This window comes from Heterodontus francisci, chromosome 45, assembly GCF_036365525.1.
Source record: "Heterodontus francisci isolate sHetFra1 chromosome 45, sHetFra1.hap1, whole genome shotgun sequence".
In the NCBI taxonomy this organism is placed as follows: Eukaryota; Metazoa; Chordata; class Chondrichthyes; order Heterodontiformes; family Heterodontidae; genus Heterodontus; species Heterodontus francisci.
Window position 1 is genome coordinate 18,554,698 of NC_090415.1, and position 17,763 is coordinate 18,572,460.

Genomic DNA, 17,763 nt, shown 5'->3' on the forward strand with positions numbered 1-17,763 from the left:
ATGTCATGTTGAGAGATGTGTCAGTGTGGAAGATGCACGTAGCCATAGGAAAAAAAAAGGCAAGTCATGTCGCTGGAGGAGAGTCCACAATGTGGGCGCGATGGACCGTGACATATTTTACGTTTGTGACAAATAAGGACAGCTAAAATAATAGGATTAATGATATGCTTTGTACATCAATATATTGAAGTCTGTTTGATCTGTTGCTTGCTTTGTTATGAAATGTGTTTTCAAGGCTATACTTTGTTTAAACCTTTTTGTAAGTACAATGGGAGAGTCACCAGCACTCCTTGCATGGAGAGAGATGAGATAAAGGCAGAATTAAAGAAAAAAATGTCTGGGATCAGCAAGAATGTAACCTTTAGGATCCTTGCTAAAATAGAAAGAATCGGGAAACATCTGTACTGTGTGTAGATTCAACCATTAACTAACTAGTGTCAAACAATGATGTCAACCTGGACCAATTAGGACACTTGGAACAATTCAAAACTAATATGGTAACATCCTTGCACCACAAGAAGGATACAAGAAAGGGTGTTACAGGACATCGTCAGCACACTTCGAGAGGGGTCAACAGAAGATCGTTGGTACTTAAAAGGAGAAGATAGAATACAGTCGAAAAAACACAGCAAGGGATGAAGAAGGAGAGAAGTCCGTGCGGCAGCAAGCACAGAAACAAGAACGGGTGTTGTGTGTTACTGAATATCTATTACCATTGTTAAGTATTAACTTTGTACATCTTAGTTAAGCCTAATAAACTCTCTGACTTGGTCACATAACTTGAGTTTTCACCTTGTAGGTATATCTTGGTCAGGAATCTAAAGGTGAGACGGGTTGGGTATTCTCTGTCTCACCTCTGTTCAGGTAAATCTCGCTGAAACTTACAGCTCTTTACTATATGCATACATTGCTGTGTATTTTGTCCTCCTTAAACTTCAAAATTGTGGGCCCGTTAAAAACATTGTTCTTCGTACAGTTTTTTGCGTCACTCCACTGCATAGTTCTGCCCAGTAAGCAAAAAGGATCAGTTCGCAACTGAACTCTAACATAAAAGCAAAATACTGCAGATGCTGGAAATCTGAAATAAAAACAAGAAATGCTGGAAATACTCAGCAGGTCTGGCAGCATCTGTGGAGAGAGAAGCAGAGTTAACGTTTCAGGTGAGTGACCATTGATCAGAATATTTGCAGCACTTTCTGATTTTATTTCAGATTTCCAGCATTCACAGTATTGTGTTTCTGTTTTCATAATCGCATTGCTCAGGGACAAGTTGAAACCATTGTACAGCATTCTATTAATCAAAACGCTGCAACAGCACAGTACAGTAAGCGATGGTGGTATCGTGGTGAACATAGCTGCCTTCCAAGCAGTTGACCTGGGTTCGATTCCCGGCCATCGCAACCTTAAATTGCAGGTTTACTTTATGTTGCAGTATTTTACAAACGAAAAAAATGTCAAAGCCTTGACAGAATTGAAATTGATAAAGTAATCTTATCATCCAATCAGATTCATTCTCCCGCTTGATTGGCGTCACCCTGGAGCAAGTTTGTTTCCTTCAAGTGTTTCTCCAATTTCCTATTGAAATCATTGATTGTCTCTGCTTCCACCACACTTGTGGACAGACATTGCAGTTGCAATGTCGCAGGTAAAGCAAAAGGTGCTTCCTCAAATTTCCCTGCATCTCTTTCCCAAAACCATCAATCTGTGTCTCCTGGTCCTTGTACCATCAACTAATGGGAACGGGTTATCCTTGTCTAACTTACCTACACCTGCACCAGATATCCCCTCAATCCACATTGCTGTAAGGAGAACAACCACTTACTTAGATAACACAATCCAGAGCCATCTATCCAAGCTTTTCAATAACAAAAGAATAGTTGTGTTGTCAGTAGTATAGATAGGAGCATAACTTCAAGAGACTTTGATAGATTAACTGATTGTCTCTGCCCAACGCACCAGATGTTCTGTATCACCTGAACACTGCTCACCGCTGTGAAAAGTTTAGAGTATTTTCATGGCTTACATTTATGCAAGAACTGCAATGTTAATGTTGGATTGTGAAGCATGACGGTCATCTTCCCTGAACTATGTTAAAATGTCATGTTGAGAGATGTGTCAGTGTGGAAGATGCACGTAGCCATAGGAAAAAAAAGGCAAGTCATGTAGCTGGAGGAGAATCCACAATGTGGGCGCGATGGACCGTGACATATTTTACGTTTGTGACAAATAAGGACAGCTAAAATAATAGGATTAATGATATGCTTTGTACATCAATATATTGAAGTCTGTTTGATCTGTTGCTTGCTTTATTATGAAATGTGTTTTCAAGGCTATACTTTGTTTAAACCTTTTTGTGAGAAGAATGGGAGAGTCACCAGCACTCCTTGCATGGAGAGAGATGAGATAAAGGCAGAATTAAAGAAAAAAATGTCTGAGATCAGCAAGAATGTAACCTTTAGGATCCTTGCTAAAATAGAAAGAGTCGGGAAACATCTGTACTGTGTGTAGGTAGATTCAACCATTAACTAACTAGTGTCAAACACTGATGTCAACCTGGACCAATTAGGACACTTGAAACAATTCAAAAGTAATATGGTAACATCCTTGCACCACAAGAAGGATAAAAGAAAGGGTGTTACAGGACATCGTCAGCACACTTAGAGAGGGGTCAACAGAAGATCGTTGGTACTTAAAAGGAGAAGATAGAATATAGTCAAAAAACACAGCAAGGGATGAAGAAGGAGAGAAGTCCGTGCGGCAGCAAGCACAGAAACAAGAACGGGTGTTGTGTGTTACTGAATATCTATTACCATTGTTAAGTATTAACTTTGTACAGCTTAGTTAAGCCTAATAAACTCTCTGACTTGGTCACATAACTTGAGTTTGTACCTTGTAGGTCTATCTTGGTCAGGAATCTAAAAGTGAGACGGGTTGGGTATTCTCTGTCTCACCTCTGTTCAGGTGACATCGACCTGAAACTTACAGCTCTTTACTATATGCATACATTGCTGTGTATTTTGTCCTCCTTAAACTTCGAAATTGTGGGCCCGTTAAAAACATTGTTCTTCGTACAGTTTTCTGCGTCACTCCACTGCATAGTTCTGCCCAGTCAGCAAAAAGGATCAGTTCGCTCCGAAACTCTAAAATAAAAGCAAAATACTGCAGATGCTGGAAATCTGAAATAAAAACAAGAAATGCTGGAAATACTCAGCAGGTCTGGCAGCATCTGTGGAGAGAGAAGCAGATTTAACGTTTCAGGTGAGTGACCATTGATCAGAATATTTGCAGCACTTTCTGATTTTACTTCAGATTTCCAGCATTCACAGTATTGTGTTTCTGTGAACATAATCGGATTGCTCAGGGACAAGTTGAAACCATTGTACAGCATTCTATTAATCGAAACGCTGGACCGACACATTCCAGTTAGCGATGGTGGTATAGTGGTGAGCATAGCTGCCTTCCAAGCAATTGACCTGGGTTCGATTCCAGGCCATCGTAACCTTAAATTGCAGATTTACTTTGTGTTGCAGTATTTTACAAGCGAAAAAAATGTCAAAGCTTTGACAGAATTGAAATTGATAAAATATTCTTATCATCCAATCAGAATCATTCTCCCGCTTGATTGGCGTCACCCTGGAGCAAGTTTGTTTCCTTCAAGTGTTTCTCCAATTTCCTATTGAAATCATTGATTGTCTCTGCTTCCACCACACTTGTGGACAAACATTGCAGTTGCAATGTAGCAGGTAAAGCAAAAAGTGCTTCCTCAAATTTCCCTGCATCTCTTTCCCAAAACCATCAATCTGTGTCTCCTGGTCCTTGTACCATCAACTAATGGGAACGGGTTATCTTTGTCTAACTTACCTACACCTGCACCAGATATCCCCTCAATCCACATTGCTGTAAGGAGAACAACCACTTACTTAGATAACACAATCCAGAGCCATCTATCCAAGCTTTTCAATATCAAAAGAATAGTTGTGTTGTCAGTAGTATAGATAGGAGCATAACTTCAAGAGACTTTGATAGATTAACTGATTGTCTCTGCCCAACGCACCAGATGTTCTGTATCACCTGAACACTGCTCATAGCTGTGAAAAGTTTAGAGTATTTTCATGGCTTACATTTATGCAAGAACTGCAATGTTAAGGTTGGATTGTGAAGCATGACGGTCATCTTCCCTGAACTATGTTAAAATGTCATGTTGAGAGATGTGTCAGTGTGGAAGATGCACGTAGCCATAGGAAAAAAAAAGGCAAGTCATGTAGCTGGAGGAGAATCCACAATGTGGGCGCGATGGACCGTGACATATTTTACGTTTGTGACAAATAAGGACAGCTAAAATAATAGGATTAATGATATGCTTTGTACATCAATATATTGAAGTCTGTTTGATCTGTTGCTTGCTTTATTATGAAATGTGTTTTCAAGGCTATACTTTGTTTAAACCTTTTTGTGAGAAGAATGGGAGAGTCACCAGCACTCCTTGCATGGAGAGAGATGAGATAAAGGCAGAATTAAAGAAAAAAATGTCTGGGATCAGCAAGAATGGAACCTTTAGGATCCTTGCTAAAATAGAAAGAGTCGGGAAACATCTGTACTGTGTGTAGGTAGATTCAACCATTAACTAACTAGTGTCAAACACTGATGTCAACCTGGACCAATTAGGACACTTGAAACAATTCAAAAGTAATATGGTAACATCCTTGCACCACAAGAAGGATAAAAGAAAGGGTGTTACAGGACATCGTCAGCACACTTAGAGAGGGGTCAACAGAAGATCGTTGGTACTTAAAAGGAGAAGATAGAATATAGTCAAAAAACACAGCAAGGGATGAAGAAGGAGAGAAGTCCGTGCGGCAGCAAGCACAGAAACAAGAACGGGTGTTGTGTGTTACTGAATATCTATTACCATTGTTAAGTATTAACTTTGTACAGCTTAGTTAAGCCTAATAAACTCTCTGACTTGGTCACATAACTTGAGTTTGTACCTTGTAGGTCTATCTTGGTCAGGAATCTAAAGGTGAGACGGGTTGGGTATTCTCTGTCTCACCTCTGTTCAGGTGACATCGACCTGAAACTTACAGCTCTTTACTATATGCATACATTGCTGTGTATTTTGTCCTCCTTAAACTTCGAAATTGTGGGCCCGTTAAAAACATTGTTCTTCGTACAGTTTTCTGCGTCACTCCACTGCATAGTTCTGCCCAGTCAGCAAAAAGGATCAGTTCGCTCCGAAACTCTAAAATAAAAGCAAAATACTGCAGATGCTGGAAATCTGAAATAAAAACAAGAAATGCTGGAAATACTCAGCAGGTCTGGCAGCATCTGTGGAGAGAGAAGCAGATTTAACGTTTCAGGTGTGTGACCATTGATCAGAATATTTGCAGCACTTTCTGATTTTACTTCAGATTTCCAGCATTCACAGTATTGTGTTTCTGTGAACATAATCGGATTGCTCAGGGACAAGTTGAAACCATTGTACAGCATTCTATTAATCGAAACGCTGGACCGACATACTCCAGTTAGCGATGGTGGTATAGTGGTGAGCATAGCTGCCTTCCAAGCAATTGACCTGGGATCGATTCCAGGCCATCGTAACCTTAAATTGCAGGTTTACTTTGTGTTGCAGTATTTTACAAGCGAAAAAAATGTCAAAGCTTTGACAGAATTGAAATTGATAAAATATTCTTATCATCCAATCAGAATCATTCTCCCGCTTGATTGGCGTCACCCTGGAGCAAGTTTGTTTCCTTCAAGTGTTTCTCCAATTTCCTATTGAAATCATTGATTGTCTCTGCTTCCACCACACTTGTGGACAGACATTGCAGTTGCAATGTAGCAGGTAAAGCAAAAAGTGCTTCCTCAAAATTCCCTGCATCTCTTTCCCAAAACCATCAATCTGTGTCTCCTGGTCCTTGTACCATCAACTAATGGGAACGGGTTATCCTTGTCTAACTTACCTACACCTGCACCAGATATCCCCTCAATCCACATTGCTGTAAGGAGAACAACCACTTACTTAGATAACACAATCCAGAGCCATCTATCCAAGCTTTTCAATATCAAAAGAATAGTTGTGTTGTCAGTAGTATAGATAGGAGCATAACTTCAAGAGACTTTGATAGATTAACTGATTGTCTCTGCCCAACGCACCAGATGTTCTGTATCACCTGAACACTGCTCACCGCTGTGAAAAGTTTAGAGTATTTTCATGGCTTACATTTATGCAAGAACTGCAATGTTAAGGTTGGATTGTGAAGCATGACGGTCATCTTCCCTGAACTATGTTAAAATGTCATGTTGAGAGATGTGTCAGTGTGGAAGATGCACGTAGCCATAGGAAAAAAAAAGGCAAGTCATGTAGCTGGAGGAGAATCCACAATGTGGGCGCGATGGACCGTGACATATTTTACGTTTGTGACAAATAAGGACAGCTAAAATAATAGGATTAATGATATGCTTTGTACATCAATATATTGAAGTCTGTTTGATCTGTTGCTTGCTTTATTATGAAATGTGTTTTCAAGGCTATACTTTGTTTAAACCTTTTTGTGAGAAGAATGGGAGAGTCACCAGCACTCCTTGCATGGAGAGAGATGAGATAAAGGCAGAATTAAAGAAAAAAATGTCTGGGATCAGCAAGAATGTAACCTTTAGGATCCTTGCTAAAATAGAAAGAGTCGGGAAACATCTGTACTGTGTGTAGATTCAACCATTAACTAACTAGTGTCAAACACTGATGTCAACCTGGACCAATTAGGACACTTGAAACAATTCAAAAGTAATATGGTAACATCCTTGCACCACAAGAAGGATAAAAGAAAGGGTGTTACAGGACATCGTCAGCACACTTAGAGAGGGGTCAACAGAAGATCGTTGGTACTTAAAAGGAGAAGATAGAATATAGTCAAAAAAACACAGCAAGGGATGAAGAAGGAGAGAAGTCCATGCGGCAGCAAGCACAGAAACAAGAACGGGTGTTGTGTGTTACTGAATATCTATTACCATTGTTAAGTATTAACTTTGTACAGCTTAGTTAAGCCTAATAAACTCTCTGACTTGGTCACATAACTTGAGTTTGTACCTTGTCGGTCTATCTTGGTCAGGAATCTAAAGGTGAGACGGGTTGGGTATTCTCTGTCTCACCTCTGTTCAGGTAACATCTACCTGAAACTTACAGCTCTTTACTATATGCATACATTGCTGTGTATTTTGTCCTCTTTAAACTTCGAAATTGTGGGCCCGTTAAAAACATTGTTCTTCGTACAGTTTTCTGCGTCACTCCACTGCATAGTTCTGTCCAGTCAGCAAAAAGGATCAGTTCGCTCCGAAAATCTAAAATAAAAGCAAAATACTGCAGATGCTGGAAATCTGAAATAAAAACAAGAAATGCTGGAAATACTCAGCAGGTCTGGCAGCATCTGTGGAGAGAGAAGCAGATTTAACGTTTCAGGTGAGTGACCATTGATCAGAATATTTGCAGCACTTTCTGATTTTACTTCAGATTTCCAGCATTCACAGTATTGTGTTTCTGTGAACATAATCGGATTGCTCAGGGACAAGTTGAAACCATTGTACAGCATTCTATTAATCGAAACGCTGGACCAACCCACTCCAGTTAGCGATGGTGGTATAGTGGTGAGCATAGCTGCCTTTCAAGCAATTGACCTGGGTTCGATTCCAGGCCATCGTAACCTTAAATTGCAGGTTTACTTTGTGTTGCAGTATTTTACAAGCGAAAAAAATGTCAAAGCTTTGACAGAATTGAAATTGATAAAATATTCTTATCATCCAATCAGAATCATTCTCCCGCTTGATTGGCGTCACCCTGGAGCAAGTTTGTTTCCTTCAAGTGTTTCTCCAATTTCCTATTGAAATCATTGATTGTCTCTGCTTCCACCACACTTGTGGACAGACATTGCAGTTGCAATGTAACAGGTAAAGCAAAAAGTGCTTCCTCAAATTTCCCTGCATCTCTTTCCCAAAACCATCAATCTGTGTCTCCTGGTCCTTGTACCATCAACTAATGGGAACGGGTTATCCTTGTCTAACTTACCTACACCTGCACCAGATATCCCCTCAATCCACATTGCTGTAAGGAGAACAACCACTTACTTAGATAACACAATCCAGAGCCATCTATCCAAGCTTTTCAATAACAAAAGAATAGTTGTGTTGTCAGTAGTATAGATAGGAGCATAACTTCAAGAGACTTTGATAGATTAACTGATTGTCTCTGCTCAACGCACCAGATTTTCTGTATCACCTGAACACTGCTCACCGCTGTGAAAAGTTTAGAGTATTTTCATGGCTTACATTTATGCAAGAACTGCAATGTTAAGGTTGGATTGTGAAGCATGACGGTCATCTTCCCTGAACTATGTTAAAATGTCATGTTGAGAGATGTGTCAGTGTGGAAGATGCACGTAGCCATAGGAAAAAAAAAGGCAAGTCATGTAGCTGGAGGAGAATCCACAATGTGGGCGCGATGGACCGTGACATATTTTACGTTTGTGACAAATAAGGACAGCTAAAATAATAGGATTAATGATATGCTTTGTACATCAATATATTGAAGTCTGTTTGATCTGTTGCTTGCTTTATTATGAAATGTGTTTTCAAGGCTATACTTTGTTTAAACCTTTTTGTGAGAAGAATGGGAGAGTCACCAGCACTCCTTGCATGGAGAGAGATGAGATAAAGGCAGAATTAAAGAAAAAAATGTCTGGGATCAGCAAGAATGTAACCTTTAGGATCCTTGCTAAAATAGAAAGAGTCGGGAAACATCTGTACTGTGTGTAGATTCAACCATTAACTAACTAGTGTCAAACAATGATGTCAACCTGGACCAATTAGGACACTTGAAACAATTCAAAAGTAATATGGTAACATCCTTGCACCACAAGAAGGATAAAAGAAAGGGTGTTACAGGACATCGTCAGCACTCTTAGACAGGGGTCAACAGAAGATCGTTGGTACTTAAAAGGAGAAGATAGAATATAGTCAAAAAAACACAGCAAGGGATGAAGAAGGAGAGAAGTCCGTGCGGCAGCAAGCACAGAAACAAGAACGGGTGTTGTGTGTTACTGAATATCTATTACCATTGTTAAGTATTAACTTTGTACAGCTTAGTTAAGCCTAATAAACTCTCTGACTTGGTCACATAACTTGAGTTTGTACCTTGTAGGTCTATCTTGGTCAGGAATCTAAAGGTGAGACGGGTTGGGTATTCTCTGTCTCACCTCTGTTCAGGTGACATCGACCTGAAACTTACAGCTCTTTACTATATGCATACATTGCTGTGTATTTTGTCCTCCTTAAACTTCGAAATTGTGGGCCCGTTAAAAACATTGTTCTTCGTACAGTTTTCTGCGTCACTCCACTGCATAGTTCTGCCCAGTCAGCAAAAAGGATCAGTTCGCTCCGAAACTCTAAAATAAAAGCAAAATACTGCAGATGCTGGAAATCTGAAATAAAAACAAGAAATGCTGGAAATACTCAGCAGGTCTGGCAGCATCTGTGGAGAGAGAAGCAGATTTAACGTTTCAGGTGAGTGACCATTGATCAGAATATTTGCAGCACTTTCTGATTTTACTTCAGATTTCCAGCATTCACAGTATTGTGTTTCTGTGAACATAATCGGATTGCTCAGGGACAAGTTGAAACCATTGTACAGCATTCTATTAATCGAAACGCTGGACCGACACACTCCAGTTAGCGATGGTGGTATAGTGGTGAGCATAGCTGCTTTCCAAGCAATTGACCTGGGTTCGATTCCAGGCCATCGTAACCTTAAATTGCAGGTTTACTTTATGTTGCAGTATTTTACAAGCGAAAAAAATGTCAAAGCTTTGACAGAATTGAAATTGATAAAATATTCTTATCATCCAATCAGAATCATTCTCCCGCTTGATTGGCGTCACCCTGGAGCAAGTTTGTTTCCTTCAAGTGTTTCTCCAATTTCCTATTGAAATCATTGATTGACTCTGCTTCCACCACACTTGTGGACAGACCTTGCAGTTGCAATGTAGCAGGTAAAGCAAAAAGTGCTTCCTCAAATTTCCCTGCATCTCTTTCCCAAAACCATCAATCTGTGTCTCCTAGTCCTTGTACCATCAACTAATGGGAACGGGTTATCCCTGTCTAACTTACCGACACCTGCATCAGATATCCCCTCAATCCACATTGCTGGAAGGAGAACAACCACTTACTTAGATAACACAATCCAGAGCCATCTATCCAAGCTTTTCAATATCAAAACAATAGTTGTGTTGTCAGTTGTATAGATAGGAGCATAACTTCAAGAGACTTTGATAGATTAACTGATTGTCTCTGCCCAACGCACCAGATTTTCTGTATCACCTGAACACTGCTCACCGCTGTGTAAAGTTTAGAGTATTTTCATGGCTTACATTTATGCAAGAACTGCAATATTAAGGTTGGATTGTGAAGCATGACGGTCATCTTCACTGAACTATGTTAAAATGTCATGTTGAGAGATGTGTCAGTGTGGAAGATGCACGTAGCCATAGGAAAAAAAAAGGCAAGTCATGTAGCTGGAGGAGAATCCACAATGTGGGCGCGATGGACCGTGACATATTTTACGTTTGTGACAAATAAGGACAGCTAAAATAATAGGATTAATGATATGCTTTGTACATCAATATATTGAAGTCTGTTTGATCTGTTGCTTGCTTTGTTATGAAATGTGTTTTCAAGGCTATACTTTGTTTAAACCTTTTTGTAGGTACAATGGGAGAGTCACCAGCACTCCTTGCATGGAGAGAGATGAGATAAAGGCAGAATTAAAGAAAACAATGTCTGGGATCAGCAAGAATGTAACCTTTAGGATCCTTGCTAAAATAGAAAGAGTCGGGAAACATCTGTACTGTGTGTAGATTCAACCATTAACTAACTAGTGTCAAACAGTGATGTCAACCTGGACCAATTAGGACACTTGGAACAATTCAAAACTAATATGGTAACATCCTTGCACCACAAGAAGGATACAAGAAAGGGTGTTGCAGGACATCGTCAGCACACTTAGAGAGGGGTCAACAGAAGATCGTTGGTACTTAAAAGGAGAAGATAGAATACAGTCGAAAAAACACAGCAAGGGATGAAGAAGGAGAGAAGTCCGTGCGGCAGCAAGCACAGAAACAAGAACGGGTGTTGTGTGTTACTGAATATCTATTACCATTGTTAAGTATTAACTTTGTACATCTTAGTTAAGCCTAATAAACTCTCTGACTTGGTCACATAACTTGAGTTTTCACCTTGTAGGTATATCTTGGTCAGGAATCTAAAGGTCAGACGGGTTGGGTATTCTCTGTCTCACCTCTGTTCAGGTAAATCTCGCTGAAACTTACAGCTCTTTACTATATGCATACATTGCTGTGTATTTTGTCCTCCTTAAACTTCAAAATTGTGGGCCCGTTAAAAACATTGTTCTTCGTACAGTTTTTTGCGTCACTCCACTGCATAGTTCTGCCCAGTAAGCAAAAAGGATCAGTTCGCAACTGAACTCTAAAATAAAAGCAAAATACTGCAGATGCTGGAAATCTGAAATAAAAACAAGAAATGCTGGAAATACTCAGCAGGTCTGGCAGCATCTGTGGAGAGAGAAGCAGAGTTAACGTTTCAGGTGAGTGACCATTGATCAGAATATTTGCAGCACTTTCTGATTTTATTTCAGATTTCCAGCATTCACAGTATTGTGTTTCTGTTTTCATAATCGCATTGCTCAGGGACAAGTTGAAACCATTGTACAGCATTCTATTAATCAAAACGCTGCAGCAGCACAGGACAGTAAGCGATGGTGGTATAGTGGTGAGCATAGCTGCCTTCCAAGCAGTTGACCTGGGTTCGATTCCCGTCCATCGCAACCTTAAATTGCGGGTTTACTTTATGTTGCAGTATTTTACAAACGAAAAAAATGTCAAAGCTTTGACAGAATTGAAATTGATAAAGTAATCTTATCATCCAATCAGATTCATTCTCCCGCTTGATTGGCGTCACCCTGGAGCAAGTTTGTTTCCTTCAAGTGTTTCTCCAATTTCCTATTGAAATCATTGATTGTCTCTGCTTCCACCACACTTTTGGACAGACATTGCAGTTGCAATGTCGCAGGTAAAGCAAAAGGTGCTTCCTCAAATTTCCCTGCATCTCTTTCCCAAAACCATCAATCTGTGTCTCCTGGTCCTTGTACCATCAACTAATGGGAACGGGTTATCCTTGTCTAACTTACCTACACCTGCATCAGATCTCCCCTCAATCCACATTGCTGTAAGGAGAACAACCACTTACTTAGATAGCACAATCCAGAGCCATCTATCCAAGCTTTTCAATATCAAAAGAATAGTTGTGTTGTCAGTAGTATAGATAGGAGCATAACTTCAAGAGACTTTGATAGATTAACTGATTGTCTCTGCCCAACGCACCAGATTTTCTGTATCACCTGAACACTGCTCACCGCTGTGTAAAGTTTAGAGTATTTTCATGGCTTACATTTATGCAAGAACTGCAATGTTAAGGTTGGATTGTGAAGCATGACGGTCATCTTCACTGAACTATGTTAAAATATCATGTTGAGAGATGTGTCAGTGTGGAAGATGCACGTAGCCATAGGAAAAAAAAAAGGCAAGTCATGTAGCTGGAGGAGAATCCACAATGTGGGCGCGATGGACCGTGACATATTTTACGTTTGTGACAAATAAGGACAGCTAAAATAATAGGATTAATGATATGCTTTGTACATCAATATATTGAAGTCTGTTTGATCTGTTGCTTGCTTTATTATGAAATGTGATTTCAAGGCTATACTTTGTTTAAACCTTTTTGTGAGAACAATGGGAGAGTCACCAGCACTCCTTGCATGGAGAGAGATGAGATAAAGGCAGAATTAAAGAAAAAAATGTCTGGGATCAGCAAGAATGGAACCTTTAGGATCCTTGCTAAAATAGAAAGAGTCGGGAAACATCTGTACCGTGTGTAGATTCAACCATTAACTAACTAGTGTCAAACAATGATGTCAAGCTGGACCAATTAGGACACTTGGAACAATTCAAAACTAATATGGTAACATCCTTGCACCACAAGAAGGATAAAAGAAAGGGTGTTACAGGACATCGTCAGCACACTTAGAGAGGGGTCAACAGAAGATCGTTGGTACTTAAAAGGAGAAGATAGAATACAGTCGAAAAAACACAGCAAGGGATGAAGAAGGAGAGAAGTCCGTGCGGCAGCAAGCACAGAAACAAGAACGGGTGTTGTGTGTTACTGAATATCTATTACCATTGTTAAGTATTAACTTTGTACATCTTAGTTAAGCCTAATAAACTCTCTGACTTGGTCACATAACTTGAGTTTTCACCTTGTAGGTATATCTTGGTCAGGAATCTAAAGGTGAGACGGGTTGGGTATTCTCTGTCTCACCTCTGTTCAGGTAAATCTCGCTGAAACTTACAGCTCTTTACTATATGCATACATTGCTGTGTATTTTGTCCTCCTTAAACTTCGAAATTGTGGGCCCGTTAAAAACATTGTTCTTCGTACAGTTTTCTGCGTCACTCCACTGCATAGTTCTGCCCAGTAAGCAAAAAGGATCAGTTCGCGACTAAACTCTAAAATAAAAGCAAAATACTGCAGATGCTGGAAATCTGTAATAAAAACAAGAAATGCTGGAAATACTCAGCAGGTCTGGCAGCATCTGTGGAGAGAGAAGCAGAGTTAACGTTTCAGGTGAGTGACCATTGATCAGAATATTTGCAGCACTTTCTGATTTTATTTCAGATTTCCAGCATTCACAGTATTGTGTTTCTGTTTTCATAATCGCATTGCTCAGGGACAAGTTGAAACCATTGTACAGCATTCTATTAATCAAAACGCTGGAGTAGCACAGGACAGTAAGCGATGGTGGTATAGTGGTGAGCATAGCTGCCTTCCAAGCAGTTGACCTGGGTTCGATTCCCAACCATCGCAACCTTAAATTGCAGGTTTACTTTATGTTGCAGTATTTTACAAACGAAAAAAATGTCAAAGCTTTGACAGATTTGAAATTGATAAAGTAATCTTATCATCCAATCAGATTCATTCTCCCGCTTGATTGGCGTCACCCTGGAGCAAGTTTGTTTCCTTCAAGTGTTTCTCCAATTTCCTATTGAAATCATTGATTGTCTCTGCTTCCACCACACTTGTGGACAGACATTGCAGTTGCAATGTCGCAGGTAAAGCAAAAAGTGCTTCCTCAAATTTCCCTGCATCTCTTTCCCAAAACCATCAATCTGTGTCCCCTGGTCCTTGTACCATCAACTAATGGGAACGGGTTATCCTTGTCTAACTTACCTCCACCTGCACCAGATATCCCCTCAATCCACATTGCTGTCAGGAGAACAACCACTTACTTAGATAACACAATCCAGAGCCATCTATCCAAGCTTTTCAATATCAAAAGAATAGTTGTGTTGTCAGTAGTATAGATAGGAGCATAACTTCAAGAGACTTTGATAGATTAACTGATTGTCTCTGCCCAACGCACCAGATTTTCTGTATCACCTGAACACTGCTCACCGCTGTGTAAAGTTTAGAGTATTTTCATGGCTTACATTTATGCAAGAACTGCAATGTTAAGGTTGGATTGTGAAGCATGACGGTCATCTTCCCTGAACTATGTTAAAATGTCATGTTGAGAGATGTGTCAGTGTGGAAGATGCACGTAGCCATAGGAAAAAAAAAGGCAAGTCATGTAGCTGGAGGAGAATCCACAATGTGGGCGCGATGGACCGTGACATATTTTACGTTTGTGACAAATAAGGACAGCTAAAATAATAGGATTAATGATATGCTTTGTACATCAATATATTGAAGTCTGTTTGATCTGTTGCTTGCTTTATTATGAAATGTGTTTTCAAGGCTATACTTTGTTTAAACCTTTTTGTGAGAACAATGGGAGAGTCACCAGCACTCCTTGCATGGAGAGAGATGAGATAAAGGCAGAATTAAAGAAAAAAATGTCTGGGATCAGCAAGAATGGAACCTTTAGGATCCTTGCTAAAATAGAAAGAGTCGGGAAACATATGTACTGTGTGTAGATTCAACCATTAACTAACTAGTGTCAAACAATGATGTCAACCTGGACCAATTAGGACACTTGGAACAATTCAAAACTAATATGGTAACATCCTTGCACCACAAGAAGGAGAAAAGAAAGGGTGTTACAGGACATCGTCAGCACACTTAGAGAGGGGTCAACAGAAGATCGTTGGTACTTAAAAGGAGAAGATAGAATACAGTCGAAAAAACACAGCAAGGGATGAAGAAGGAGAGAAGTCCGTGCGGCAGCAAGCACAGAAACAAGAACGGGTGTTGTGTGTTACTGAATATCTATTACCATTGTTAAGTATTAACTTTGTACATCTTAGTTAAGCCTAATAAACTCTCTGACTTGGTCACATAACTTGAGTTTTCACCTTGTAGGTATATCTTGGTCAGGAATCTAAAGGTGAGACGGGTTGGGTATTCTCTGTCTCACCTCTGTTCAGGTAAATCTCGCTGAAACTTGCAGCTCTTTACTAAATGCATACATTGCTGTGTATTTTGTCCTCCTTCAACTTCGAAATTGTGGGCCCGTTAAAAACATTGTTCTTCGTACAGTTTTTTGCGTAACTCCACTGCATAATTCTGCCCAGTAAGCAAAAAGGATCAGTTCGCGACAGAACTCTGAAATAAAAGCAAAATACTGCAGATGCTGGAAATCTGAAATAAAAACAAGAAATGCTGGAAATACTCAGCAGGTCTGGCAGCATCTGTGGAGAGAGAAGCAGAGTTAACGTTTCAGGTGAGTGACCATTGATCAGAATATTTGCAGCACTTTCTGATTTTATTTCAGATTTCCAGCATTCACAGTATTGTGTTTCTGTTTTCATAATCGCATTGCTCAGGGACAAGTTGAAACCATTGTACAGCCTTCTATTAATCAAAACGCTGGAGTAGCACAGTACAGTAAGCGATGGTGGTATAGTGGTGAGCATAGCTGCCTTCCAAGCAGTTGACCTGGGTTCGATTCCCGGCCATCGCAACCATAAATTGCAGGTTTACTTTATGTTGCAGTATTTTACAAACGAAAAAAATGTCAAAGCTTTGACAGAATTGAAATTGATAAAGTAATCTTATCATCCAATCAGATTCATTCTCCCGCTTGATTGGCGTCACCCTGGAGCAAGTTTGTTTCCTTCAAGTGTTTCTCCAATTTCCTATTGAAATCATTGATTGTCTCTGCTTCCACCATACTTGTGGACAGACATTGCAGTTGCAATGTCGCAGGTAAAGCAAAAAGTGCTTCCTCAAATTTCCCTGCATCTCTTTCCCAAAACCATCAATCTGTGTCTCCTGGTCCTTGTACCATCAACTAATGGGAACGGGTTATCCTTGTCTAACTTACCTACACCTGCACCAGATATCCCCTCAATCCACATTGCTGTAAGGAGAACAACCACTTACTTAGATAACACAATCCAGAGCCATCTATCCAAGCTTTTCAATATCAAAAGAATAGTTGTGTTGTCAGTAGTATAGATAGGAGCATAACTTCAAGAGACTTTGATAGATTAACTGATTGTCTCTGCCCAACGCACCAGATTTTCTGTATCACCTGAACACTGCTCACCGCTGTGTAAAGTTTAGAGTATTTTCATGGCTTACATTTATGCAAGAACTGCAATGTTAAGGTTGGATTGTGAAGCATGACGGTCATCTTCCCTGAACTATGTTAAAATGTCATGTTGAGAGATGTGTCAGTGTGGAAGATGCACGTAGCCATAGGAAAAAAAAAGGCAAGTCATGTAGCTGGAGGAGAATCCACAATGTGGGCGCGATGGACCGTGACATATTTTACGTTTGTGACAAATAAGGACAGCTAAAATAATAGGATTAATGATATGCTTTGTACATCAATATATTGAAGTCTGTTTGATCTGTTGCTTGCTTTATTATGAAATGTGTTTTCAAGGCTATACTTTGTTTAAACCTTTTTGTGAGAACAATGGGAGAGTCACCAGCACTCCTTGCATGGAGAGAGATGAGATAAAGGCAGAATTAAAGAAAAAAATGTCTGGGATCAGCAAGAATGGAACCTTTAGGATCCTTGCTAAAATAGAAAGAGTCGGGAAACATATGTACTGTGTGTAGATTCAACCATTAACTAACTAGTGTCAAACAATGATGTCAACCTGGACCAATTAGGACACTTGGAACAATTCAAAACTAATATGGTAACATCCTTGCACCACAAGAAGGAGAAAAGAAAGGGTGTTACAGGACATCGTCAGCACACTTAGAGAGGGGTCAACAGAAGATCGTTGGTACTTAAAAGGAGAAGATAGAATACAGTCGAAAAAACACAGCAAGGGATGAAGAAGGAGAGAAGTCCGTGCGGCAGCAAGCACAGAAACAAGAACGGGTGTTGTGTGTTACTGAATATCTATTACCATTGTTAAGTATTAACTTTGTACATCTTAGTTAAGCCTAATAAACTCTCTGACTTGGTCACATAACTTGAGTTTTCACCTTGTAGGTATATCTTGGTCAGGAATCTAAAGGTGAGACGGGTTGGGTATTCTCTGTCTCACCTCTGTTCAGGTAAATCTCGCTGAAACTTGCAGCTCTTTACTAAATGCATACATTGCTGTGTATTTTGTCCTCCTTCAACTTCGAAATTGTGGGCCCGTTAAAAACATTGTTCTTCGTACAGTTTTTTGCGTAACTCCA

At 39.8% G+C, this 17,763-nt stretch overlaps 4 non-coding genes across 4 annotated transcripts; all 4 read left to right on the forward strand.

Annotated features, from left to right (window-relative positions):
* Positions 1–1,328: 1,328 nt before the first annotated feature.
* trnag-ucc (transfer RNA glycine (anticodon UCC)) lies at positions 1,329–1,400 on the forward strand. The gene has a single exon. It is a non-coding gene; the product is annotated as a tRNA-Gly (tRNA).
* A 10,412-nt stretch (positions 1,401–11,812) lies between these two features.
* Positions 11,813–11,884, forward strand: trnag-ucc (transfer RNA glycine (anticodon UCC)). The gene has a single exon. It is a non-coding gene; the product is annotated as a tRNA-Gly (tRNA).
* Positions 11,885–13,908: 2,024 nt separating this feature from the next.
* On the forward strand, positions 13,909–13,980 carry trnag-ucc (transfer RNA glycine (anticodon UCC)). Its single transcript has one exon. It is a non-coding gene; the product is annotated as a tRNA-Gly (tRNA).
* A 2,023-nt stretch (positions 13,981–16,003) lies between these two features.
* trnag-ucc (transfer RNA glycine (anticodon UCC)) lies at positions 16,004–16,075 on the forward strand. The gene has a single exon. It is a non-coding gene; the product is annotated as a tRNA-Gly (tRNA).
* The last annotated feature ends 1,688 nt before the right edge of the window (positions 16,076–17,763 follow it).